At 45.5% G+C, this 26,386-nt stretch overlaps 1 protein-coding gene across 4 annotated transcripts in view; it reads left to right on the top strand.

Moving 5' to 3' along the window:
• CSRNP3 (cysteine and serine rich nuclear protein 3) overlaps nt 1-26,386 on the top strand; it is a 142,148-nt gene that overhangs the window by 55,127 nt on the left and 60,635 nt on the right. The window lies entirely within an intron of this gene.

Genomic DNA, 26,386 nt, shown 5'->3' with positions numbered 1-26,386 from the left:
TGGCGCAGCCTGAGGCTGTGTCCTCTTGTTCTGGCGCTGGCCACCTGAGAGAAGAGAGCAACCTCCTCGTGGCCACAACCACTCTTCAGGTAGTTTGCTCAGCCACTCATCATAAGCTCTGTTGCCCAGATCCTTCATCAGCTTCAGTGTCCTTCTTTGGGTAGTTCATGACCATAGAGTTACTGATCTCCTTTTCCTGTGTCCCTTGTTTAATGTTTTTATAGCCTGACTCCAATTAACTTTCTATATGCTCTTTCACATTGCCTGGATTATCCTTATCACACATTACCAAAGGCAGCTGGCAGATGATTCTTTCTCAGTAGCCTAAGACACATATTCTCTTGTTCCTGATTTTTGATAATCTGATGAATTTTGACAGCGAAGAGGAGGATGCATGCCACTTGATGAAGGCTCACTTGGCTCAGCTTTCCTCATCTTTAGTGCATAAGTGAATTCATTAGAAAATTTTCATAATATTCATTTAAGAATAACACTTTAGGCTGGATGTTAGGAGGAAGTTGTTGCCAGAGAGAGTGATTGGCATTGGAATGGGCTGCCCAGGGGGGGTGGTGGAGTCGCCATGCCTGGAGGTGTTGAAGCAAAGCCTGGATGAGGCACTTAGTGCCACGGTCTAGTTGACTGGATAGGGCTGGGTGAGAGGTTGGACTGGATGATCTTAGAGGTGTCATCCAACCTGGTTGATCCTACGATTCTATGTTGAAATATGTTTCTTCTGTAATACTCAAGAGAAACGAAGTGTGTTCCTTTTGTTTTTATGATACAGTAAGGTGGAACTGTAATGAAAAACATAATAAAAAAAGCAGGTAAAAAAATCAACCCAGAGCTTTGGCTGACTTAAGAGGTGCAGGAAAGCTTTCCAAATCATCTTTGGTCTTGTTCGTCATCCCTGAAGGTGTTCAAGAAAAGAGTGGCTGAGGCACTTGGTGCCATGGTCTGGTTGACTGGATAGGGCTGGGTGCTAGGTTGGACTGGATGATCTTGGAGGTCTCTTCCAACCTTGCTGATTCTATGATTCCATGAAAATGGGCTTTTCCATATATAAAGTGCTTCATTTATTTCTCTAGGCATGAAAACGTAAATCAGATCTCTGGAATGAACTTCTTGGGTGCCTGAATGTAAAATTTGTTGAAACAAGGTATTGAAAATTCTGGGTAGTGATCAGACACTGGAATTTACTGCCTACTACTAATTCCTGTTTGCATCTGCTATTGTAATCCTGCAGTGGAAGGCAAGATTTTGTCATACTTTCTGATTTGAGACGTTGAGGAAAGCTAAGAGTTTCCACCCACTCCTTGTTTCTCCCTCTGATTGCTGGATTTAGGATTCTGGAGTATGTAAGAGATCAGATCAAAGGGATTTCCTCTTCAGGGCTTTGTTTACTAAATAACATTAAGTAACCTATCTAATATAAGCTATGATAGCATCAATAAATAATGTGACAACAGAACAGTTACTTTTTTTTTTTCATTTCCTTGCCTTTCCTCTTGTAAAGGGAAAATTTGTTCCATTTGGTTTTTAAATGACAAGTTAACTGCTGTAGCTAGTTCACAAGAGTAAGCAAATTCCCAAACAAATACCAGCTGGGAAAGTTAATAATTTAACCTTAGATAGGTGAGATCTGACACTGGAAAGTTTTTTTTTTTGCCAAGGTTTTTGTTTTAGCCAGTTAAATACAAAGTAGCTTCAGAAGTGCTTATTCTGCAGTTGCTTTGTGACAGACTACAGTCTGCCAGTTCAAGAGTCTTGTCACTTCTGCGCCTTCCTCCTCAGGCAGTAACCTGTCTTTTCATGCTTTGTGGACACCCCCTCTACACCTCCCTTCCCATACACTGTCACAACAGCCTTCACTTAATTTCTCCCTGTGGATCAGCCTTCCTCAGAATTGTCAACAGTCATCACAGCCTCAAAAGAGCAAGTATATTAAGCTATATGCTTTGATGCACCGAGCAAAGCCATTTTACCATCTCTGGAGTGCTTTCCTCTCTCTGCAATCTTACTCGGTTTGAATTTCTCTTTCAATTACAGGTGAGACAAAGGACAGAAAACTTTGCATACCTGCAAGATGACAAATAGGATTTTAACTAAATAGATTTTCTCTCTTTTGCATGGTCAAGGGAGGAATTGGTAGCTGATATCAATGCTACTTTCTATTTTATTCTTTTTACATGTCCAAACACAACAGGCTCTGCAGATCCCCCCTGCTAAGGAATCTGCCCCTGGAAACAGTGAGGGATGGGTGCAGATCCCTGTCAGGGGAAGTAAGGGAAATCATCCCCGGCCCTCTCCTTCTCCTCCTCTGCCCTTGCGCAACAAGTATGAGGCGCTGCATGCAGAGGGTACAGAGGGTGAGAGCGATGAGGATCACCCCACTGAGACATTGCCTAGGGTGGAGCAGTCACCACCAACTGTGGTGACTAGCTCCACAAAAAACAAGAAAAAGAGAAGAGTTGTAGTTGTCGGGGACTCCATCTTGAGGGGGACAGAGGGACCCATTTGTCGTCCCGACCCGTCTCACAGGGAGGTCTGCTCCCTTCCTGGTGCCCGGGTTAGGGACATCACCAGGAGACTCCCAAACCTAATCCAGCCCTCTGATTATTACCCCTTGTTGGTAATACAGGCTGGCAGCGATGAAATTGAAAAGAAGGGGACCAGGGCAATTAAAAAGGAATTTAAAGCCCTGGGGAAATTGATAGATGGGGCGGGAGCACAGGTGGTGTTCTGCTCAGTTCCCTCTGTGGCAAGGGAGTTCACAGAGAGGAATAGCAGAACCTATGATATCAACAAATGGCTGAAGGGATGGTGTGAGCGGCGGCGTTTTGGGTTTTTTGATCATGGGGGAACTTTTACTGCGCCGGACCTGCTGGCTTGTGATGGGGTGCAGTTATCTAGGAAGGGCAGGAGAGTCCTGGCACTGGAGTTGGCAGGGCTCATTAGGCGGGCTTTAAACTAGGTCTGAAGGGGGTGGGTGAGGAAATTACTCTCTCTGAGAAGGAGAGAGATGGAAGGAAACTAAGGACAATTGAATCGAGAGCCCAGCTGAAGTGTATCTACACCAATGCACGCAGCTTGGGTAACAAACAGGAGGAATTGGAAGTCCTGGTCCACCAGGGGGACTACGATGTAGTTGCCATTTCAGAAACTTGGTGGGACGACAGACATGACTGGGCTGTTATACTGGAGGGATATAACCTTTTCAGGAGAGATAGGCAAGGGAGAAGAGGAGGAGGGGTGGCCCTGTATATTAGAGAGTCACTCCATGCCATTGAGCTAGAAGTGAGGGATGAAGGGGTAGAGACCCTGTGGATTAAAATCAGAGGTAGGACTAATAAATCTGACATCCTGGTTGGAGTCTGTTACAGACCACCCAACCAGGATGAGGGAACAGATGAGATATTTTACAAACAGTTGGAGGCTGTCTCAAGATCTTCAGATCTTGTCCTTGTGGGTGACTTTAACCTGCCAGATATCTGCTGGGAACTTAATTCAGCAGAGAGGAGGCAGTCCAGGAGATTTCTGGAGTGCATGGAGGACAGCTTCATGACTCAACTGTTAAACGAGCCTACTAGGGGTCAAGCTCAGCTTGACCTGCTGCTCTCCAACAGAGAAGGGCTGGTAGGAGATGTGATAGTGGGAGGCTGCCTAGGGTGTAGCGACCACGAGTTAGTGGAGTTTTCAATATACAGGGAGGTAGGGAGGCACCTCAACAAAACCTACACCTTGGACTTTAGGAGGGCAAACTTCAATTTGCTCAAGGAACTTATTTCCAATGTCCCCTGGGCAGCAGTTCTTGAGAACAAAGGGGTCCAGGATGGTTGGACTTACTTTAAACAGGAGCTCTTGAAGGCACAGGAACTGGCAGTTCCCACATGCCGAAAGATGAGCCGCAGGGGGAGGCGACCAGCCTGGATGAGCAAAGAGCTCCTGAAGGAAGTGGGGGAGAAAAAGAGGGTGTATCGCCTCTGGAAGGAGGGGAAGGCTTCTCCTGATGTGTTTAAGGAGGTAGCCAGACTATGTAGGAGAAAAATTAGAGAGGCTAAGGCTCAGCTAGAACTTAGGCTGGCCACTTCCGTGAAATTTAACAAAAAACACTTTTATAAATTTATCAATGCTAAAAGGAAGGGCAAGAAGACCCTCCACTCCTTACTGGACCAGGAGGGGAACACTATAACTGATGATGAAGCAAAGGCAGAGGTCCTGAATGCCTTCTTTGCCTCAGTTTTCAACAGTAAGGAGAGAGGAGGAGGATGCAAATGGCCTCTTAAACTGGGGGATGGGGTCGGGGAGCAGTGTGTTCCCCTGGAAATTCATGAGGAATTAGTTCAGGACCTGCTGAGCCATCTGGACACCCACAAGTCCATGGGACCAGATGGGATCCATCCCAGGGTGCTGAGAGAGCTGGCAGCTGAGCTGGCCAAGCCACTCTCCATCATTTTCCAGCAGTCCTGGCTCACCGGAGAGGTTCCAGGAGACTGGAAAATGGCCAACGTGGTCCCCATCCACAAAAAGGGTCGGATGGAGGAACCTGGGAACTACAGACCCGTCAGCCTGACCTCAGTGCCAGGGAAACTGATGGAGCAGGTTCTCTTGGGGCCAATAACTGCGCACCTGAGGGATGGCAAAGATCTCAGGTCCAGCCAGCATGGGTTTAGGAAGGGCAGATCCTGCCTTTCTAACCTGATCTCCTTCTATGATCAGGTGACCCGCTTGGTGGATGTGGGGAGGCCTGTGGATGTGGTCTATCTGGACTTCAGCAAGGCCTTTGACACTGTCCCCCACAGCAAACTGCTGGCTAAGCTGTCAACCCGCGGCTTGGATGGTAACACTCTGTGCTGGGTTAGGAACTGGCTGGAGGGCCGGACCCAGAGAGTGGTGGTGAATGGTGCCACATCCAGCTGGCGGCCAGTCACTAGTGGTGTCCCTCAGGGATCAGTGCTGGGCCCCATCCTCTTTAACATCTTCATAGATGATCTGGATGAGGGCATCGAGTCAGTCATCAGCAAGTTTGCAGATGACACTAAGCTGGGGGCAGATGTGACTGAGCTGGAGGGCAGAAGGGCTCTGCAGCGGGACCTTGACCGCCTGCACAGATGGGCAGAGGCCAATGGGATGGGGTTCAATAGCTCAAAGTGCAGGGTGCTGCACTTTGGCCACAACAACCCCATGCAGAGATACAGGCTGGGGTCGGAGTGGCTGGAGAGCAGCCAGACAGAGAGGGATCTGGGGGTGCTGATTGATACCCGCCTGAACATGAGCCAGCAGTGTGCCCAGGTGGCCAAGAGAGCCAGTGGCATCCTGGCTTGTATCAGGAGTGGTGTGGTCAGCAGGAGCAGGGAGGTCATTCTGCCCCTGTACTCTGCACTGGTCAGACCACACCTCGAGTACTGCGTTCAGTTCTGGGCCCCCCAGTTTAGGAAGGACACTGAGATGCTTGAGCGTGTCCAGAGAAGGGCGACGAGGCTGGTGAGAGGCCTTGAGCACAAGCCCTACGAGGAGAGGCTTAGGGAGCTGGGGTTGTTTAGCCTGGAGAAGAGGAGGCTCAGGGGTGACCTTATTGCTGTCTACAACTACCTGAGGGGCGGTTGTGGCCAGGAGGAGGTTGCTCTCTTCTCTCAGGTGGCCAGCTCCAGAACAAGAGGACACAGCCTCAGGCTGCGCCAGGGGAAATTTCGGCTCGAGGTGAGGAGAAAGTTCTTCACTGAGAGAGTCATTAGGCACTGGAATGGGCTGCCTGGGGAGGTGGTGGAGTCGTCGTCCCTGGGGCAGTTCAAGGCAAGGTTGGATGTGGCACTTGGTGCCATGGTCTAGCCTTGGGCACTGTGGTAAAGGGTTGGACTTGATGATCTGTGAGGTCTCTTCCAACCTTGGTGATACTGTGATACTGTGATACTGTGAACATTCCCATCCCCCATTTATTTCAACACCCCAATCTCTGACTAATTATCAAAGGGAAAAAAAGCTCAAAACAACGAAACTCAAGTCTCAAAACAAAACCCAGACCAAAATCCATCTACAACTCTTGAAATGACTGCATTTGCAAGATCTGAATGGTGATGAGGTTGAAAAATGTATATCTTCAAATCTCAATCCATTTACCTTAAATGGGAGGAAGCAAACAGACAGTGTAAATCACTAATCTAATTGTGCTGGAGCAGCTGCCCAGCTACAGCAACCATGAGATCCGTAGTGGTGTTTTAGCAGTGTGTCATCTAACTGAACCCTACATGTTGTGTCACAGTTGTGTCATCTAACTGAACCCTACATGTTGTGTCACAGTACCTGAATCTAGTGCCTGCTTTAAGATGTTTTGGCTGGTGGGGATAAACCCTGATGACAGTTACTGCACTGATGTAGTATCTACATCATAGAATCATGGAGTCAAGCAGGTTGGAAGAGACCTCCAAGATCAGCCAGTCCAACCTCACACCCAGCCCTAGCCAGTCAACTAGACCATGGCACTAAGTGCCTCAGCCAGGCTTTGCTTCAACACCTCCAGGGATGGTGACTCCACCACCTCCCTGGGCAGCCCATTCCAATGCCAATCACTCTCTCTGACAACAACTTCCTCCTAACATCCAGTCTATACTTCCCCTGACACAACTTGAGACTGTGTCTCCTTGTTCTCTTACTGCTTGCCTGAGAGAAGAGACCAACCCCCACCTGGCTAAAACCTCCCTTCAGGTAGTTGTAGACAGCAGTAAGGTCACCTCTGAGCCTCCTCTTCTGCAGGCTGCACACCCCCAGCTCCCTCAGCCTCTCCTCACAGGGCTGTGCTCCAGGCCCCTCACCAGCTTTGTCGCCCTTCTCTGGACATGTTCCAGCACCTCAACATCTCTCTTGAATTGAGGAGCCCAGAACTGGACACAGCACTCAAGGTGTGGCCTGACCAGTGCTGAGTCCAGGGGCAGAATAACCTCCCTTGTCCTACTGGCCACACTGTTCCTGATCCAGGCCAGGATGCCATTGGCTCTCCTGCCCACCTGGACACACTGCTGGCTCATCTTCAGCTACTATCTACCAGCACCCCTAGGTCCTTTTCTTCCTGGCTGCTTTCCAGCCACTCTGTCCCCATCCTGTAGCACTGCTGGGGGTTGTTGTGGCCAAAGTGCAGAACTCTGCACTTGGCCATGTTAAATCTCATCCCCTTGGCCTCTGCCCACCCATCCAGCCTGTCCAGGTCACTCTGCAGGGCTCTGCTACCTTCCAACAGATCAACACCTGCTCCTAGCTTGGTGTCCTCTGCAAACTTACTGCTGCTGGAGTCAAGTGCTGGCCTGGTGCTAGCTTGTGTACTCATAACACAAGGAGATGTGTGACATGGAGAGATTTCCCCAAAGGCTAAGAATTTCTGAAGGGAATGATCTCTTCTGTCACAAATGCACCAGTTTTCCCATGCCAGGATCTATAAAACTGCAGGACAAGTGAGCAGAGGACAAATGGCACAGTCCTGGTTTTAAAAAGGACATAATTTAATTTCCTTTGACTGTTGCCTGCTTTTTAATGCATAGCATAATAAAGCCTGACCCCTTTGGGCTGAGGTCAGCTGATCTAATAGTGTCTTCTTTTAGAAGTAAAGCATGTAAAGAATTCTTCTCTGAATCATTTTCCAGTGATTCAATGCAGGAGTTCTCAATTGGAAATCACAGTATCACACAGTATCACAGTATCACCAAGGCTGGAAGAGACCTCACAGATCATCAAGTCCAACCCTTTACCACAGAGCTCAAGGCTAGACCATGGCACCAAGTGCCACGTCCAATCCTGCCTTGAACAGCTCCAGGGACGGCGACTCCACCACCTCCCCGGGCAGCCCATTCCAGTGTCCAATGACTCTCTCAGTGAAGAACTTTCTCCTCACCTCCAGCCTAAATCTCCCCTGGCACAGCCTGAGGCTGTGTCCTCTCGTTCTGGCGCTGGCCACCTGAGAGAAGAGAGCAACCTCCTCCTGGCCACAGCCACCCCTCAGGTAGTTGTAGACAGCAATAAGGTCACCCCTGAGCCTCCTCTTCTCCAGGCTAACCAATCCCAGCTCCCTCAGCCTCTCCTCGTAGGGCTGTGCTCAAGGCCTCTCCCCAGCCTCGTCGCCCTTCTCTGGACACGCTCAAGCATCTCAATGTCCCTCCTAAACTGGGGGGCCCAGAACTGAACACAGTACTCAAGGTGTGGTCTAACCAGTGCAGAGTACAGGGGCAGAATGACCTCCCTGCTCCTGCTGACCACACCATTCCTGATGCAGGTCAGGATGCCACTGGCTCTCTTGGCCACCTGGGCACACTGCTGGCTCATGTTCAGGCGGGTATCAATCAGCACCCCCAGATCCCTCTCTGTCTGGCTGCTCTCCAGCCACTCCGACCCCAGCCTGTATCTCTGCATGGGATTGTTGTGGCCAAAGTGCAGCACCCTGCACTTGGAGCTATTGAACCCCATCCCATTGGACTCTGCCCATCTGTCCAGGTGGTCAAGGTCCTGCTGCAGAACCCTTCTGCCCTCCAACTCAGTCACATCTGCCCCCAGCTTAGTGTCATCTGCAAACTTGCTGATGACTGACTCCATGCCCTCATCCAGATCATCTACGAAGATGTTAAAGAGGATGGGGCCCAGCACAGATCCCTGAGGGACACCACTAGTGACAGCTGCCAGCTGGATGTGGCTCCATTCACTTGGAAGATTTATATGACTATAAATTCCTTTATAGGACTTTTTCTCCCTAGAAGTTAGAAACAAAGTATAGAAGGATTAAAAGGTTCATGTCCCGTGTTCCACCTCGGAGAGCAGCTGCTCTTGTAGTACTAAGGGCTTGCATTGTAAGTTAAGGGGCTGTGATTTCTCTTCTGAGAGTTTGGCTCAGATACCTGTACTGGATAAAAAAAAAGGATTTACTAAGAATGGCAACCCTCAGTATTTAGAGAGCAGAATGAACGTATACGTTTGTAATTCTTACTGTGTGAGCTGTCACAATGTGTGAGTTGCACATGTCAGAACTGAGAGGCAGTATAAACGTCCTCAGCAACTCCACTGGAGAAGATGTGCAAAAAATCCAAGAATCACAGGGTCTGGAAGGGACCTCAAAAGATCATCTGGTCCAGCCCCCCTGCCAGAGCAGGATCACCTACAGCAGGTCACATTGGATGCATACAGGCGGTTCTTGAATATCTCCAGAGAGGGAGACTCCACAACCCCCCTGGGCTGCCTGTTCCACTGCTTTGTCACCCTCACAGGGAAAAAATTTCTCTTCAGGTTCACATGGAACCTCCTATTCCTCTGTTTCCACCCATTGCCCCTGGTCCTTTTTCTCCCTCCATCCCCCAGGGGCAGAACTGAAGTGAGACCTGCCCTGGAGCTCCTCACAGGATCTGTGTGCAGCTCTGTAGATGCAGGATGGAGGTAAAACCTATTTCTGCCCTACATTGCGTGCTCCCCACCCCGTGGGCCAAGCATCCACCACTATAAACCCACGAAGGAGGCAGCGGCACCCCCTTCCAAGGCAGAAGGCCACATCTGAAATCCTCCATGGGTGAGCACTATTCTGGGAAACCCTGTTTTTTTGGGAGGATGCTCTTCTCCACTTGGCCCTGGGGAGCGCAGTTAGTGCTGGCTTTGATGTTTTGGGATGGAGCCTGGAGATGCAGAAATAATGTAACCCATCAGGACTTTCAGAACTGAGATGCTAGTTTTGCCTGGCACTCAGAGGACAAGCAGAAGAGCTGCCATTGGCCCCCTCCCTGCATGATGCACAGGACATGGTCTCTTCTCCCAGGCAACCAGCAATAGAACAAGGGGACACAGTCTCAAGTTGTGGCAGGGGAGGTCTAGGCTGGGTGTTAGGAGGAAGTTGTTGGCAGAGAGAGTGATTGGCATTGGAATGGGCTGCCCAGGGAGGTGGTGGAGTCACTGTCCCTGGAGGTGTTGAAGCAAAGCCTGGATGAGGCACTTAGTGCCATGGTCTAGTTGATTGTCTAGGGCTGGGTGCTAGGTTGGCCTGGATGATCTTGGAGGTCTCTTCCAACCTGGTTGATTCTGTGATTCTTTAACATCCAAAATAAGCACTTTCATAGTGTTTCCATCCCTTTTTCTGTGATAATACAGATTTTGCTGATAATACAATGTAGTGTTTGTACTGTAACACAGGGATTTCAGAGACTTGTGTTCTAGGCTCTGAAGTTTCCTTCGATGGTGAAGCAGAGGAATTCATTAAATAAATTTGTCCAGAAGAGATAAGAGCTCTTTCTGCAAGGTGCTTAAGCTATATTCATGCTTAATGAGGATAACTCTGCTAGGATTTTTTTTTTTTAATGAGTATCAAGGGCCACAAGGATGATCCTGGGGTGTATTAAGAGTGTGCCAGGAGATCAAGAGAGGTTCTCCTCCCTGTCTACTCTGCCCTGGTGAGACCTCCTCTTGGATACTGTGCTCAGTTTTGGGCTCTCCAGTTTAAGGGGGACAGGGATCTGCTGGAGAGGCTCCAGTGGAGGGCTAGGAGGATGATGAGGGGACTGGAGGGCATGGCTGATGAGGAGAGGCTGAGGGACCTGGGGCTGTTTAGTCTGGAGAAGACTGAGAGGGGATTTGATAAATGTTTATAAGTATCTGAGGGCTGCCAGGAGTGTGGGGACAGGCTCTGCTCACTGCTCCCTGGGATAGGACAAGGAGCAATGGGTGTAAGTTGCAGCACAAGAGGTTCCACCTCACTACAAAGGGGAACTTCTTTACTGTAAGGGTCACAGAGCACTGGCACAGGCTCCCCAGAGAGGTTGTGGAGTCTCCTTCTCTGGAGCCTTTCCAGGCCTGTCTGGATGTGTTCCTCTGTGATCTGTGTTCGATACGATTGTCCTGCTGTGGCAGGGGGGTTGGATTCGATGATCTCCTTGGGTCCCCTCCAGCCCCCAACATCCTCTGAGCCTGTATCTGTTCCCACACAAATGGGGTCTTAAAAATCTGAGTATCTGGAACTACAGCAGAATAAATGGTTAAGGATGCTGATGAGAAAGCATATCATTCACACTTAAATATTTTCCTAGTTTCTACCTCTGTTTCTTCGTTTTCTACCTTCAATTTTTCATCATCATCCCTATTATTATTGTGACTGTTTGAAAAGCATTTCTAATTCAGTAGTCCAGTTTAGCACTTAAGTAACTCCTAGACACATTCTTGTTGTTTCTAATCCATCAGGAGTACCTGACAGCTCCTTTATTTTTTTTCACAGTGGTCTAATGAGGTCAGAAAGGTCAGAAGAAACTAGCATGAAAGGTCAGAGTGCCTTATACATGGATCCTTTTCTGTAGGCTGATATTCAGCACGCTGGGAATGGGTTAGGTTATGCTGCTTGGATTGTGCGGCCAGATGGTGACATGACCAATTTGACAAGTAGTCTTCATTAGCCTTCCCCACAAAATGTATTTCTGCATCTACTGCAATTGGCAGGGATTATCTTTGAGAAGAGAAATGAAGTAACTCAACTTTTCCTGGGATACCTCCCCTTTTTTCCAAAGGTGATACACCCTCTTTTAATCTTTAAGTCCTTTGGAAGGAGAGGCTGAGGGAGCTGGGGGTGTGCAGCCTGCAGAAGAGAAGGCTCAGGGGTGACCTCAGTGCTGTCTGCAACTACCTGAAGGGAGGCTGTAGCCAGGTGGGGGTTGGTCTCTTCTGCCAGGCAATCCACAACAGACCAAGGGGACACAGTCTCAAGTTGTGGCAGGAGGAGGTCTAGGCTGGATGTTAGGAGGAAGTTATTGCCAGAGAGAGTGATTGGCATTGGAATGGGCTGCCCAGGGAGGTGTTGGTGTTGCCATCCATGGATGTGTTCAAGCAAAGCCTGGCTGAGGCACTTTGTGCCATGGTCTGGTTGACTGGATAGGGCTGGGTGAGAGGCTGGACTGGATGATCTTAGAGGTGTCATCCAACCTGGTTGACTCTATGATAATTGCCTTTTGTGTACTAAAATAACTGTAGGTGATTTAAATGTTTTCTATCTGAAGAAGTTGGTCTTTTGTTTTCATAAATTGAGGTGACAGGATATACCCCTGCATCAGAGGAAACAGGACCTTCCCACCTTCCCATCCACATGCTGATGTTACTTAGAACTGTAAACCTCACGTCAGGTTGTTTAAATTCTTTGGCTTCTCACTAATTTTCTGGGTTTGTGCCTTGTGATGGTTTGGGTGTTCCTCACCCCCTCCAACTTGTGAAAATCACCCAGACTAGACTCAGCCGAGGTGGAAAGTGAATGAAGCTTTGTATTTACAACTTAGCACAATATACAAGCAGGTAGTTACAATATATGCAGCTAGAGACAGAAATAGACAAGTTAAAAAGTAATACAGAAACACAACAGCCCTCCCAGAAACCTGAGTCCCCAGGGGGGACTCTTAACCACCCTTTCACCCCTCTGCCTTATCCCAGACTTTGCCTTATGTTCAAGGTGAGTTTGGAGAATTGGCTAGGGGGGTCAGGAAGCAGAGGGATTTGTTACACAGACAGTAGGTTAGGGAGAGAAGGGAGGCAGCCAGAGCTAGAGAGAGAGCAACTGTGTTATCTGTTTGTGCTCTTGTTTTTATCCATCTCAGCAAGCCTATGAGTGCAGGAGACATCACCATTGTTTCCTTTTCACAGCCTAATTCCTCTCACTAAAATATCCCAGCTAGGCTCAAACCAGCACACCAGAGTCTTGTGAAAATTCCCCTAGACTGTATTTGACATTTAATGCATACACAGGCCCCTGGAGTTTTCAATTAGCTTTGTGAACCTTTCATTTTGGCTGACTACTGGTGTTGGATAGAGGGTTCCAGTGCTCCTACTGCCTGCAGAGTCTTACCTTGCTTGTGCACTTAGACTGAATCAAACAGTGGTTGAGTGGATAGGCAGGAATTCATAGTTCAGTTCTGTTTCAAGCTAGATTTGACTCAGCTATTAGTCTGTCTATTATTTTGGGGATTGGCTTTCCTCATCCCCATCCATAGTAGTCTGAGGTCGTGGGTATATTGGGAATTGCTTTTTATTGCTTTTTCAGTGGATAGATTTGTGTTCCTGGAAGCAGGTGACAGGCAGCATCAGAGTATGGTAATTCTGGTATTCTCATTTATTTACACTACTTTGTCATTCAGTTACTTTAGGATTTTCTGTATATATACACTTAGATACAGATATAAGTCTTAGATCTCAGAATAAATAGTTCAGTCTCATCTTTCACAGCCCATCTTCAAGAGTTCACCTTATTCATCTTCTGTAATGCCTGTGCTTTCCCCCACTCTTGGTTCTCCTGTTTCTCAGTTTCATTTTGAAAAGGCATTTGTGTTTTTCCTGTCCTTCAACTTTCCAATCAGTTATAGTTTTGCTGGCTTCTTTATTTCCATCTGGACTTTTCTGACTATTCTGAAAAACAAAAGTTCATTTATGATGTCTAGGATAACAATAAATGTATCTCTCTCAGACTTCATAGAATCATAGAAGCAACCAGGTTGGAAGAGACCTCCATGATCAGCCAGTCCATCCTGTCCCCCAGCCCTCTCTAGTCAACTAGAACATGACACTAAGTGCCTCATGTAACCTTTGCTTGAACACCTCCAGGGACAGCAACTCCACCACCTCCCTGGGCAGCCCATTCCAATGGAAAGCAGTCTCTTTATGAAGAACTTCCTCCTCTAGGAGCCTAGACCTCCCCTGTCACAGCTTGAGACTGTCCCCCCTTGTTCTGTTGCTGGTTGCCTGGCAGAAGAGACCAACCCCCACCTGGCTACAGCCTCCCTTCAGGTAGTTGTAGACAGCAATGAGGTCTGCCCTGAGCCTCCTCTTCTTCAGGCTAAACAACCTAACTTAAACTGTAAGATCATTTCCCAGTAAGCAGTTTGTCTTTAAGATAGTTAACTGAATTCAGCTAAAGCAAAAAACCCAAAAACTTAGACATTTCAGTGTTTTCCATCTCAAGTATTGCAAAAGCCTGGCTTTAAAAAATGCATTGTTACTGTGATCTTGGAGGTCTCTTCCAACCTGGTTGATTCTATGATTCTATGGTATGATTCTATATATAATGCTGCTTCAAAAGCAATGTTACTTTGACCTGCTGATGCATCTCTTTGTATCCCCTTTAGCATCACTCTCTTTCTACTGTCATAACTGGACATTCTTTGCCTCTACTTCTAGAAATAGAGGCAAGTTCTTCTTGTCTTTTCCTCTCCACTTAACTGTCAGGGTTCATTAATATTGGTAATTTGTAATTGGTAATTACTTGCATGCTGTTTATGATGTTCTGCAAAAGTTCCTGCAAATGAATGTCATTGTTCTTTTAAATTATTGATTTGCCATTGGAATGGGCTGCCCAGGGAGGTGTTGGAGTTGCTGTCCCTGGAGGTGTTCAAGAAAAGCCTGGATGAGGCACTTAGTGCCATGGTCTAGTTGACTGGATAGGGCTGGGGGATAGGATGGACTGGGTGATCTTGGAGGTCTCTTCCAACCTGGTTGATTCTATGATTCTAAATTATTTTGTACAACTCACCTTTCCAATTTTATGTGTAAAATCTGTAGTTGACATGTAAAAAAAAACTGCTATGAGGTGACAAGTAATATCTCCTTGCTTTCTCTGCAATACTTTGAATCCACCTGTTTCCTGCTTGATATTTGGCTTCTAAAGACTACATATATCTGAGAGCCTTTAAAAGTTCTTTATCAGGTTATATATAGCTGTTAAGGTTGTCAATGCTGTCATTGTTATACTGCATTCAGTTTTGGGCTCCCCAGTTTAAGAGGGACAGGGATCTGCTGGAGAGGCTCCAGTGGAGGGCTAAGAGGATGATGAGGGGACTGAAGGGCATGGCTTATGAGGAGAGGCTGAGGGACCTGGGGCTGTTTAGCAGGGAGAAGACTTAGAGGGGATTTGATAAATGTTTATGAGTATCTGAGGGCTCCCAGGAGTGGGGGGACAGGCTCTGCTCACTGCTCCATGGGATAGGACAAGGAGCAGTGGATGTAAGTTGCAGCACAAGAGGTTCCACCTCAACAAGAGGGGGAACTTCTTTACTGTAAGGGTCACAGAGCGCTGGAACAGGCTCCCCAGAGAGGTTGTGGAGTCTCCTTCTCTGGAGACTTTCAAGGCCTGTCTGGATGTGTTCCTCTGTGATCTGTGTTAGATTGTCCTGCTCTGGCAAGGGGGATTGGACTTGATGACCTTTTGCATCCCTTCCAACCCCTAATATCCAGTGATCCTGTGATTATTGTGGTATTGTAATGTGAGGATCACCACCAGGCACCCTTTGTGGAGAAATCATCATTTTTTAATTAGATTAACTTCTGCAGTCAGAAAAATAGGCAGGCTTTTGTGTGTATGACTCCTTTCTCATGTCCTCAAAGGGCTCAGTTTTCTTAGTCATCTCAGCTTGTCTACTTAAAGATGCTGCTTTTCTCTGCCAACTCTGCCTGTGTCATTGCTTGACACGCCGAATGTCACGACAAGACTGGGAAGTGCTGATCTGGGTCTGTTCCAGTATGATTACAAATGTATTTTTTCTGAGTTGCTTACCACTGCAGCAAAAGAATAGGCAAGTCAGCACCAAGTATGTATCAGTTGGCTGCTGAAAGTATGTTGAAGGCTAAATGTGACAGCTCTTCAGGAATTCTCACGGTGCTGCTGGTAATAAAGAAACTGCAGAATGCACAGTGCACATTGTAAATGACACAGAATGTGTTCTGCATGTAAGTGGAATCCACTCCTGTCTCTGAGTCTACCCCATCCAGGACAGTGAGAATGGGTTTTTTTTCTGCTGTGGAAAAGTAGAACAGCTGGCTCTGGCCAATCTTTGTAATTCTTGATGTCTTAAATGGCTGAAGTCTGCATGGATGAGCCTGGATCCTGGAGACTTACATAACAGCTACTGACAGCAGACTTAAGGCAAAACAGTTCCAGGCAGGCAGCTAGAGCAGTGGTAGGGTCACTGAAATCCATCTACCTCAGGAGATGGAACGAGACAGAGTGAGGATCCTCGATTACCTGCTTTTCAGTCACAAAACTGGTGAGTTCCTTTGCGAGCTTGGAGGTGGTAAAAGTCTGTCAACAGCAAATGACAGCAGTTGCTGGCAGCCTGCACCTTTGCTGTAGCCTGGAACATCAAAAGGCACACATGGACTATGCTCTTAAAATATCTGACAACACCAGTACTGTCTTCATTTGCTGTAGCAGAAATAAACAGAGTTCTTATGTTCCTAAAAGGAAAAATACTGTGACAGAGACAATATTATCCTCAGTGCTTAAAGGTGCTGGGTTAAAAGGGATATATCTGGATGAGAAACCACAGTGGCTTTCAGGGGTGCCAAAAATCACATTGAGATAGTAATTGCTTCTTTTCTGTTGCATAAGGAATGGTCAGATGATGAAACTTTCTATCAGGTGAAACCAGTGGTCCGGTCCCTGCAATCCAAGTTTTGCCTGTGCCACAAATCACAGCCTTGTTCAAACTATCTGAATATAATCCAGGTTGGAAGTCTTATTTATTTATTTTTCATCTATTAAGTGGAAAAGATGTTGAATAATTTAAAGAAGCCAAAAAAAACCCCAGAGTTTCCTCCACTGGAAGTGTACCAACACAAGAGGCTACAAAAAACTGCAGTCCTTAGGGTCTGACATACTCAACCCATGGCTACTGTGGGTGTGCTAAGATTATCTGCATAATACTCTGAACAACAGAATATTAAGCCCTCCATTACCTGGTAGGTATCAAGCAACTTAAAATAAATTCAGGAGGGTTTTGTGGAGGATTATGCAAAATGAATAATCTGTATTATTTTTGATATCCAGGCAATGACTGATAATAACTATGAAAACTGTTTATTAACATGAAAACTTAGCAGAAACTTATTCACAGGTTCAAAAAAAGGCACAGGTTGGAAATTTATACAGGCAGGGCACAGGCAAAACCTTATTTCTTAAAGTGGCAAATGCAAGTGTTATACTGGAAGAGGCTTTTAAGTATTTAGTAACAAAGTATAACTCGGTACCCAAAGCATGTGGAACTCTGTCTTGTTTGCCACTGAGACTTGATTCTTCCCAGATTTCTGGGGAAAGGAGGCAGACAATCTCTGACCTTGTCTCATGGCTCCTCTGGATGATCTGTGTATCTCCAGGACTTCTAGTCTTAGCAGGAAGACTTTAATAGAATCATAGAATCAGTCAGGGTTGGAAGGGACCATGAGGATCATCTAGTTCCAACCTCCCTGCCATGGGCCAAGGACACCCTACCCTAAATCAGGCTGCCCACAGCCTCATCCACACCTCCAGGGATGGGGATGCAACCACTTCCCTGGGCAACCCATTCCAGGGTCCCACCACTCTCATGCGGAAGAACTTCCTCCTCACATCCAGCCTGAACCTACTCATCTCCATCTTTGCTCCATTCCCCCTAGTCCTGCCACTCCCTGATACCCTGAAAAGTCCTTCCCCAGCTATTTTGTAGGCCCCCTTCAGATACTGAGAAGCCACAGGCCTTGCCATGTGCAGTCTCAGCACAATGTCACGCTGGGGACTGTGCAGGCAAATTGCATGAAGGCATTTGGAGCCTGTTCCTGATAAACTCTCCAGGCAAATTTGGGATGCAAAATGAGGCAGCCTGTGCCACCTGCTTATCCCTTATATCAGTATCCAGCCCACAACTAATGGGGCATTGGACATAGATTAGCCAATTGGAATGGCACTTTGCCAGGCTTCACCGTATTAATAAGGTGAAGCCAAAGCTTTCACCTTCCCCTCCCACGGTTGCCTCCCCCAACACAGGAGGAGCAGGGAAACAGGAGAACATGGATAAGCCCATGTTTGCCCCATCAAGCCTACCACCCCAGGTTTCTGAAATGTTGAAATCTTGGAAGACATTTGGGCTATAAGAGGTGTTCTAATAAGGCCTTTATTTAGTCCTGATGCCTTCTAGAAATATTATTTCTGAATTGGACAGGCTTGCACTCTTGTGATGGTTTGAGTGTTCCCTGCCCCCCCAACACTTTGGAAATCATCCAGACTAGACTCAGCCGGCTCTGGAAATTGAATGAAGCTTATTATTTGCAGCTAGCACAATATACAAGCAGATATTTACAGTATATATACAGCTAGCACAATATACAAACAGATGTTTACAGTATATATACAGCTAGCACAATATACAAGCAGATATAGACACTATATACAGAAATATACAAGGTAGAAGGTAATACAGAATCACAACAGCCCTCCCAGAAACCTGAGTCCTCAGGAGGGGCTCCCAATCTCCCCTTCAACTTCCTCCTACCCCTCTCAACCTTACCCCAGTCCCAAGGAAGAATGGAGGTTCGGCCAGAGGGTTAGGAAGCAAAGTGGATTAGTCAAAGAAATGGCAGAGAGGGGTGAGTTTAGAGATGCAGCCCAGCCAGTTCCCCAGCAGAAGTGAGTTATCTATGTGAGTGAAACAGTCTCAAGTTGTGCTGGGGAAGTATAGGCTGGGTGTTAGGAGGAAGTTCTTTGCAGAGAGCGTGACTGGCACTGGAATGGGCTGCCCAGGGAGGTGGTGGAGTCGCCGTCCCTGGAGGTGTTCAAGCAAAGCCTGGCTGAGGCACTTAGTGCCATGGTCTGGTTGACTGGCTAAGGCTGGGTGCTAGGTTGGACTGGATGATCTTGGAGGTCTCTTCCAACCTGGTTGGGTCTATGATTCTAAGTAGACATCACCGTTGTTTTCCTTTCACAGCCTGTAATCTGGTTCTTCTCACCAAAGCATTCTAGCTAGCGTCAAACCAGCTCAATTCTCAAGACTCAGAACATTAGAATGATGTAGTAAAAAGTTTGCTCTAAGAGTGTAGTGGTTTGGGTTTCAACCTGATGAAAATATTTTACATGTGCTATGAAATTTATTTTGGATGCTAAAATAGAAGGGTTTAATTTCTTTCAGTCTGCTTTTGAGGGAAGTGAAAGCATTACCATTTTTCTAGACTATGAAAAAAGGAATCTCCTGCAAAATACCTTCTTAATGTAGTCTGTTGTCATGGAACACAGAGGTGAAAGAAGGTGTGTTCTGCTGGGAGAGGAGACTCGACAAGAACAATGAAATTCCAAGTGCTGTGCTGGCATTATCAGTGATGCTGGTACAAAAGTGAAGGAGTAAATAAAAATGACTTTCAAGTTCTGCTGGATACACATAAGGAAGATGAATCAATGCTGGTCAAATGGAAATGGACAGGATTATTAAAGGAGAATGCTTTCTAGGCTTTAAAGGTTATTTAAACCCAGGAAAAATTATGCAACCTAGAATTTAGTGTCCTTCTAAGCTTTAAATGATAGATCTAAGGATGTACAAAGGGAGGAAGAAGACCTGCAGCAGATTCACTTCCTATGGAATGAGATCCTAAACTGATGCTTAGCAATTTAAAGCAGATACCTTATTTTATAATGCAGGTACCTTCTTGTGCTGGGGGAAGTACAGGCTGGATGTCAGGAGGAAGTTGTTGGCAGAGAGAGTGATTGGCATTGGAATGGGCTGCCCAGGGAGGTGGTGGAGTCGCTGTCCCTGGAGGTGTTCAAGAAAGGACTGGATGAGGCACTTAGTGCCATGGTCTGGTTGACTGGATAGGGCTGGGTGCTAGGTTGGCCTGGCTGATCTTGGAGGTCTCTTCCAACCTGCTTGATTCTATGATTCTAAGATTAAAAGTTCACTGTGTATTGTTTTTATAAGTAGTGCACTGAAAATGTGTTGTAAGTTGAGAGGCTTTGTAAACTACTAACTGCTTTAAAACATAAAAAAATAACTTACATTACTGCTTAGATCTGCCTGTCTCTTACATTTTTATTTCTGTCACTGCTCAAAATACTTCCATTTATTGTAGACAGAAACAAATTCAAAGACTGTAACAATGAAAAATTAATATTTCAGTGGAAGATAAAAGTAAAGAATTTGTCTGCTCTGCTATAGAAATGGTGAGAGTGAGGAACAAAGCAGTGTTGCTGGTTTAGCAACAGTAGTGCTTTAGAAAGTTCTGCTGATGACAAGTCCAGTAAGGAAAGATGATCTGTGACCTGTATTAGATAGTACTGTCCTGCTCTGGCAGGGGGGTTGTACTCGATGATCTCCTTGGGTCCCTTCCAACCCCTAGCATCCTGTGATCTGCTTCTTCTTGACTGGATTTTATTCTGTGCTCACTGTGCTGACTCAGTAAACTTCCTTTGGTTTACTGTGGTATCAGGGGGACAAAAAGAACCAAATAGTTGTGAGAAAAAGTAAAAGAGAAAACTATCACACCTGTTCAAAAAACCTCTTTAGTTAATTTACAACTTTTTGCTGGTCAATAGCAAAGTGAAATTTCAAAGTTGAAAAATGATACAGTGAGAAAAAAGTGTGCTCAGTAACCAAGCAAGAGGAGAGGGATGGAGTAGGGAGTATGTCGGTTAAGTAAAAATGAAAATGCAAACTGTTTCTTCTGCCTTTGTCTCAGCAATTTCTAACTGCACCAAGCATAGCTCTGCATTACTCCTTGGCATAGATTATGTTGCTATGTCTGAGATGTCATGGAAACTGGCTACAGCAAAGCTGCTTTATGAAGCACATACAAGACAGCATAGGCAATCTCTCTTCTTAAAGTATCTGCTGCCTTCTAAATCATTCTTCTTTTCTTTAAATGAAATAGCAAGTAGTTTGCTCTTTACAATAGAATCAGTTTTATTTATTATTATGTATATATAAATGATAGAGGCTATCAGATAGTGACAGGACTAGGGAGAATAGAGCAAAGCTGGAGATGGGTAGGTTCAGTCTCAAGTTGTGCCAGGAGAAGTCTAGGCTGGATGTTAGGAGGAAATTGTTGCCAGAGAGAGTGATTTGCCATTGGAATGGGCTGCCCAGGGAGGTGGTGGAGTTGCCATCCCTGGAGGTGTTGAAGCAAAGCCTGGCTGAGGCACTTAGTGCCATGGTCTACTTGACTGGCTAGGGCTGGGTGCTAGGTTGGACTGGATGACCTTGGAGGTCCCTTCCAACCTGGTTGATTCTATGATTCAGGCTGGTCGTGAGGAGGAAGTTCTTCACCATGAGAGTGGAATTAGTTGCCCAGGGAGGCAGTTCAGTCTCCATCCTTGGAGGTGTTTAAGGCCAAGCTGGATGGGGCTTTGGCCAGCCTGATCTAGGGTAGGGTGTCCCTGCCCAAGGCAGGGGGGATGTAACTAGGTGATCCTTGTGGTCCCTTCCAACTCTGACTGATTCTATGATTCTTATCTAGAAAACTCCATGCTCTGCTGGTGTTTTGGGTGATGGCTGTATCAGGAATTATAGCAACACAAAATTAATTGCTTTGGTTATTCACATCACCTAGTGCAGCTGCAGTTCTTTTCGCTGCTTGGCTCTACACCGTTCACTACATTAATCTGCCTGCTGAAATTAATATGTTCTTTGGCTTTGATAGTTAACCAGTAGTTGGGAGAAAGGTTGTGAAAGGAGAAAGAAATCCTCTATGTTTACTACAGTGGATTATTTATGTTTGTGTACAGTAGCTCTTCTAATACTATGCAGTGGTACTTCCTGACAGGAGCTGCTCTTTCCCCCCAGATATCACTCTGATGAGAAGATTTGTTTTACCTTTGAATAATGCCAATATCAAGACTGTATCATTAAAAAATGAGGTTGTTTTCAAGAGCTGTTGTACTAAAAATCATTAGGAAGTGGTTTATACTGTTATATGCCTTTTAATATGTTTAAAGACAATTCACTGTTGTGCCTGCTTTGCACCATGTGGTTTAAGAAGTTGCTCCTGTTCACAGAGATATTCTTTTGAAAAAGGCAGAAAGAAAGGAGACTATACACAGTGTCCTTCAAATTAATGTGGCACAGCAAATGTGCCAGAAATAGGAGTGAAGGGTGGCACTGGCAGCCTGACACTGACATGCTAGAGGTTGCTGTATGAAGTTTGGAGATGAGATTGCTAAGGTGCCAGACAGCAGAACAGCCTCTTACAGGCCTGTCCTTCTGTGATAAGCTGCTTTCTCTGTCCATCTGTTAAGCTGTTAACCTTTCAAGTAGATTTTGTCTGTTTTCCTGCATTTCACTTGGTAGACTCTTATTTCAAAATAGGGTTCAATTTCTTTCTTGAAAATGCCATTTAGGAATTAGTATGTTTTCAGTATTTGTGTAATTCAGACACCAAAAGTATCCTACTCTTTCTGGTGGGCTACTGAAATTTATCAAGCCCCAGTATTTGGAACTGAGTAGTTATTGTGGCACTACTTAAAAGTAGTTTAGTTGTGAGGAAATTTATTGGATAGAATTGTATTTGGTCTGGAAAGAAATATGTAGAATTTATACTTAAGATTATCCTACCCCACTGTTCCTGACAGGGGACAAAGTCTCAAGTTGTGCTGGGGGAGGTCTAGGCTGGATGTCAGGAGGAAGTTCTTTGCAGAGAGAGTGATTGGCATTGGAATGGGCTGCCCAGGGAGGTGGTGGAGTTGCCGTCCCTGAAGGTGTTCAAGAAAAGCCTGGCTGAGGCACTTAGTGCCATGGTGTGGTTGACTGCCCAGGGCTGGGTGCTAGGTTGGACTGGATGATCTTGGAGGTCTCTTCCAACCTGGTTGATTCTGTGATTCTATGGTCTAGCTGATTGGATAGGGCTTGGGTGCTAGGTTGGACTGGATGATCTTGGAGGTCTCTTCCAACCTGGTTGATTCTATGGTCTAGCTGATTGGACAGGGCTGGGTGCTAGGTTGGACTGGATGATCTTGGAGGTCTCTTTCAACCTGGTTGATTCTATGATTCTGTGATTCTCATTGATGTGCATTTTTCATGCTGTAGAATGTAGACTGTAATGGCAGAGTTCCACAGAAAGTCTGCAGCTATGTCTCATCCTGAGCTCGAATTAGATGACTTTGCATGGGCAAAGTTCATAGATCTTGCCAAAGGAGTGATCACAAACCATCTACTTACAAACCTGAAAGCCAATGTTGAGTCATTCAGAGTTGCTGCTGCTGTTGCTCATAAAACACAAACCATGGCATGTGAACCTTGACGTTTGGTTAGAGCTGGAGTAGAGCATGTGTGGTTCACTGAACAGGTTTCATAAATTCTGGATTTCTGAGCATTTTTTGGCACTAGGCTGCAAAAGAGAGTTTCAGCAAACCCCTCTTTTTCTCAGCTGGTGTCTGAGTTGTTGCATTTCTGGTGTAGTTGGAGGAGTAAGAGCTCTTGCATTTTATTGCAGGGTGCAGCATTCAGCCCTATAGAATAACAAAGCATTGAGTGCAGATTGCCCTTTTTCATTTCATGGAACTGAACAGTGCTGTCCCAGTATTTATTTTGATTCATATCTGATTCACCCAACTGTGACACAGGGTGCTGAGCTCTGTACCTACCAAAATAAGTTAGTTGTATAATGTGAGAATGATTTGAAGTTCATCTTATAGGCTTAGTCCATTTTCACAGAATCACAGAACATTAGAGGCTAGAAGGGACCTCCAAAGATCATCGAGTCCATCCCCCCTGCCAGAGGAGGATCCCCATGGGTAGCCTGCACAGGAATGTGTCTAGGCAGGTTTTGAAAATCTGCTTGGCTTACTACTGTGCTATTTTGTGCTCTATGGTTGGTTTGGGGCTGTTGGAGGACTTTTTACATTTTTAAAACTAAATGATGTGCAAGATCTGTATTTTGGTGCACATAACTTGCACACAAGTGCTCAAGTTTCAATGTGTATTGGTAGACTAAATCAGGCGTTGCGTAATTATTCCCTCCTAACGATGGAGGTGATCCAGTGTCTGTGTTTCCTTAGCACTTCCCTATTTCTGTGGGTTTTGTGGAATGGGAAAGCATGACAGCGTTCCTGTGAGTGGCATTTCCTACAAAGCAGATGCAGGGTCTGACAGTTTACTGTTATTTACAATTAGTCAGCAGGTTCTTGATTGTTTTTTTTAATTTGGATCCACCAGGAACCTTTTATTAGAAGAAGGAGAGCTCTTGCTTACATCAACTCCCCTGGGAGACCTTGAGTGCAAAAAACTGCTAAGCTTATGAATGCCATTCTCCTACTATCGTTTCAAAGAGATGTGAATTTGGTTTCTCCTGAAGAAGTCTTACCTGTTACAGGAGGGGTACCAGAAAGCGTTGTCTCATTTGGGGGCTCTTCCTACTATGGAGTGACAAGGGAGATCTGGATTGTAGCTACTGTGAAACTCTTGGGTGATGTTTAACTCCTTCATGGTTGCAAAAACACACCTCCTCAACAGTTTGGGCAGAAAGTCAACAAAATAACCCTGGTAAACACTTCCTTCTATTTGGTACATCTGTTGGAATGTCAGTTATCTACCCAAGAATCTTAAGTTAGAATTAGCAAATTTCAAACAGCACTATGGAGGATTGAAGCTTCTCTCCCTTCCCCCACCCCCTGCTGAAGAACTGATTAACGGAGCCTGCCTTTCCTACGGCATGAAGACTGCTTGCTGCTTTTGTCTCCTGCAGAAAACACTTTCCTGCTAACGGGTTTAACCGTGTCGTCTCCTTGAACGTGTTTTCTCCTAACCTGTAAGGGTTTGAGAAGTACTCCATAGGGCATATACTGACAGGCAGAAAATGTGACAGTAGCATTTGTGTTCCGATCAGATTTTGTGCTTTCCATCTGTCAAACGTTTGATTTTCCTTCCTCCCCACTAATGCTACTGCAGCAAAAATGCCTGCCTTTTGTTTATGTCTTCCTACACTAGCATCGTGACATCATCAGTGATATCGCCAGGGGAAAGAAATATGCATAGCCGTAGCTAAACCAGCTGTTCGTTAGCAACCCATCTAGCCTGCGTTCGTTCCTTCTCATTAATGCATACACGGTAGTGTTTCCTGCTTAAGAGACGTAGAAGGTTCTCAGCCACAAACCATCTGCTTGCTGTGTGCCTTTAAGTAGGTAAAAACGGTGCCACTTTGAAACACGTTCATTTTCTTTTATTAAACACAACGAATACGAGTCTAGAAGGTATTTGTCACTAGATTTAGTCGTGGGGAATTCTGAATGCTTTACGATGCATCTTTTACAATTCAGCCTCATCACAGAGAGCTGCAGATCAACTGTTAGAAAAGCTTATTAACACAGCAGGAGCAAGATGCTGAGAACAATAAAGAGCCGAGGAGTTTTGTCATTGATTTGCATGATGACACAGTAAAGCGCATGCATCTGTGTTCGTCACGCTTGTCTCTTCTGCCATGCAAATCGGTGGCAAAACTTACACTGACTTCCATAGGAGCAGAATAATGCCAACAAAGAGCAACAAGCTGTCATTTATTCTAAAGAGGAAGACCTTAAATAGAATAAGTAGGTATTGCATTTGTGGAATGTTAATGAGGAAACAGTTTCCTTTTGCCACCTTGTATTTTTAAACCGCTATGAATAATTCCGGAGCTAATCGACTATTTCACAGAATAGCTGCAGCTTTGCAATGTTAATATTATGGTTAATTACATGTTCAGTCCCAGTTTTCAGGGTGGAGATGTTCATTTATCATCACTAGCTGCATGTTAAGAGTTTTAAACGAGAACATTCTGGGAATTCACTCGGCAGTAGGAGTTAAGCTATCTACAAGGATTCCAAAATGTGTCTCTGATAGTATATCAGCGAAAGAAGTCATTAAATATTTATCCTTTTATATAAGTGCTTTTGTAATTTGGAATGCAATCACTTACTGCAGTGTAAAACGCCTAGGTAAATATTTTTTTTAACTGATATAAAATGATAAATTTATAATTTTGTGTTTTCCCACCTCCAAAAAAAAAAAAAAATCACAAATAAAAACTCAAGCAAAAAACGCCCCCACCCTCCCCAGGTATCACCAACTTGAGATGGGACTTCATTGTACTGTACAATTTGTCATCTGGATTTGAGACAAATCCTTGCTGAAATGGCCAATTCTCGTTCACCTGAGTAGCATCACCGAAACCAGCAAAACTGATTTTATGACCAAAGATTACAGGATGCCATTGGCTGATGAGACCAATTTAAATCAAAGGGCTTGCTTTTTTGGAGCAATTTTTCCTTCAGAAGCTCATCCTCTATGGAAAGGATAAACACTGTCAGATTAAGTGTTGGCAAAATATTCTCCCTTCAGAATGTTGGTTTCAATGTGCAGACAATGCATGGGTCTTACCACTCCCTGGAAGGAAAAAAAACCACTTTTAACAACTCTCTTTAATTTCTGCTTGAGCCTGTGTTATAGTGGAAGTAATAATAATTAAAAGGGGGGGAGGGGGAAGGAGAGGGGATTTCTGTAATGACTGCAGTCTTAATGAGCTAAAGGAACCTTTAGAGTTTGTTATTCCTTCCTCATAGTAGACCTCAGCTGATAAAAATATCCGTAGCGGGTGAAATCGGTGACATGCCTGGCTTTCTCAGACAAAACTCCCATGTGATCACACAGGC

This window comes from Pogoniulus pusillus, chromosome 2 (genome assembly GCF_015220805.1).
Source record: "Pogoniulus pusillus isolate bPogPus1 chromosome 2, bPogPus1.pri, whole genome shotgun sequence".
NCBI lineage: Eukaryota > Metazoa > Chordata > Aves > Piciformes > Lybiidae > Pogoniulus > Pogoniulus pusillus.
The sequence above is the reverse complement of the archived record's forward strand: the minus strand, read 5'-3'. Positions and strand labels throughout refer to the sequence as shown.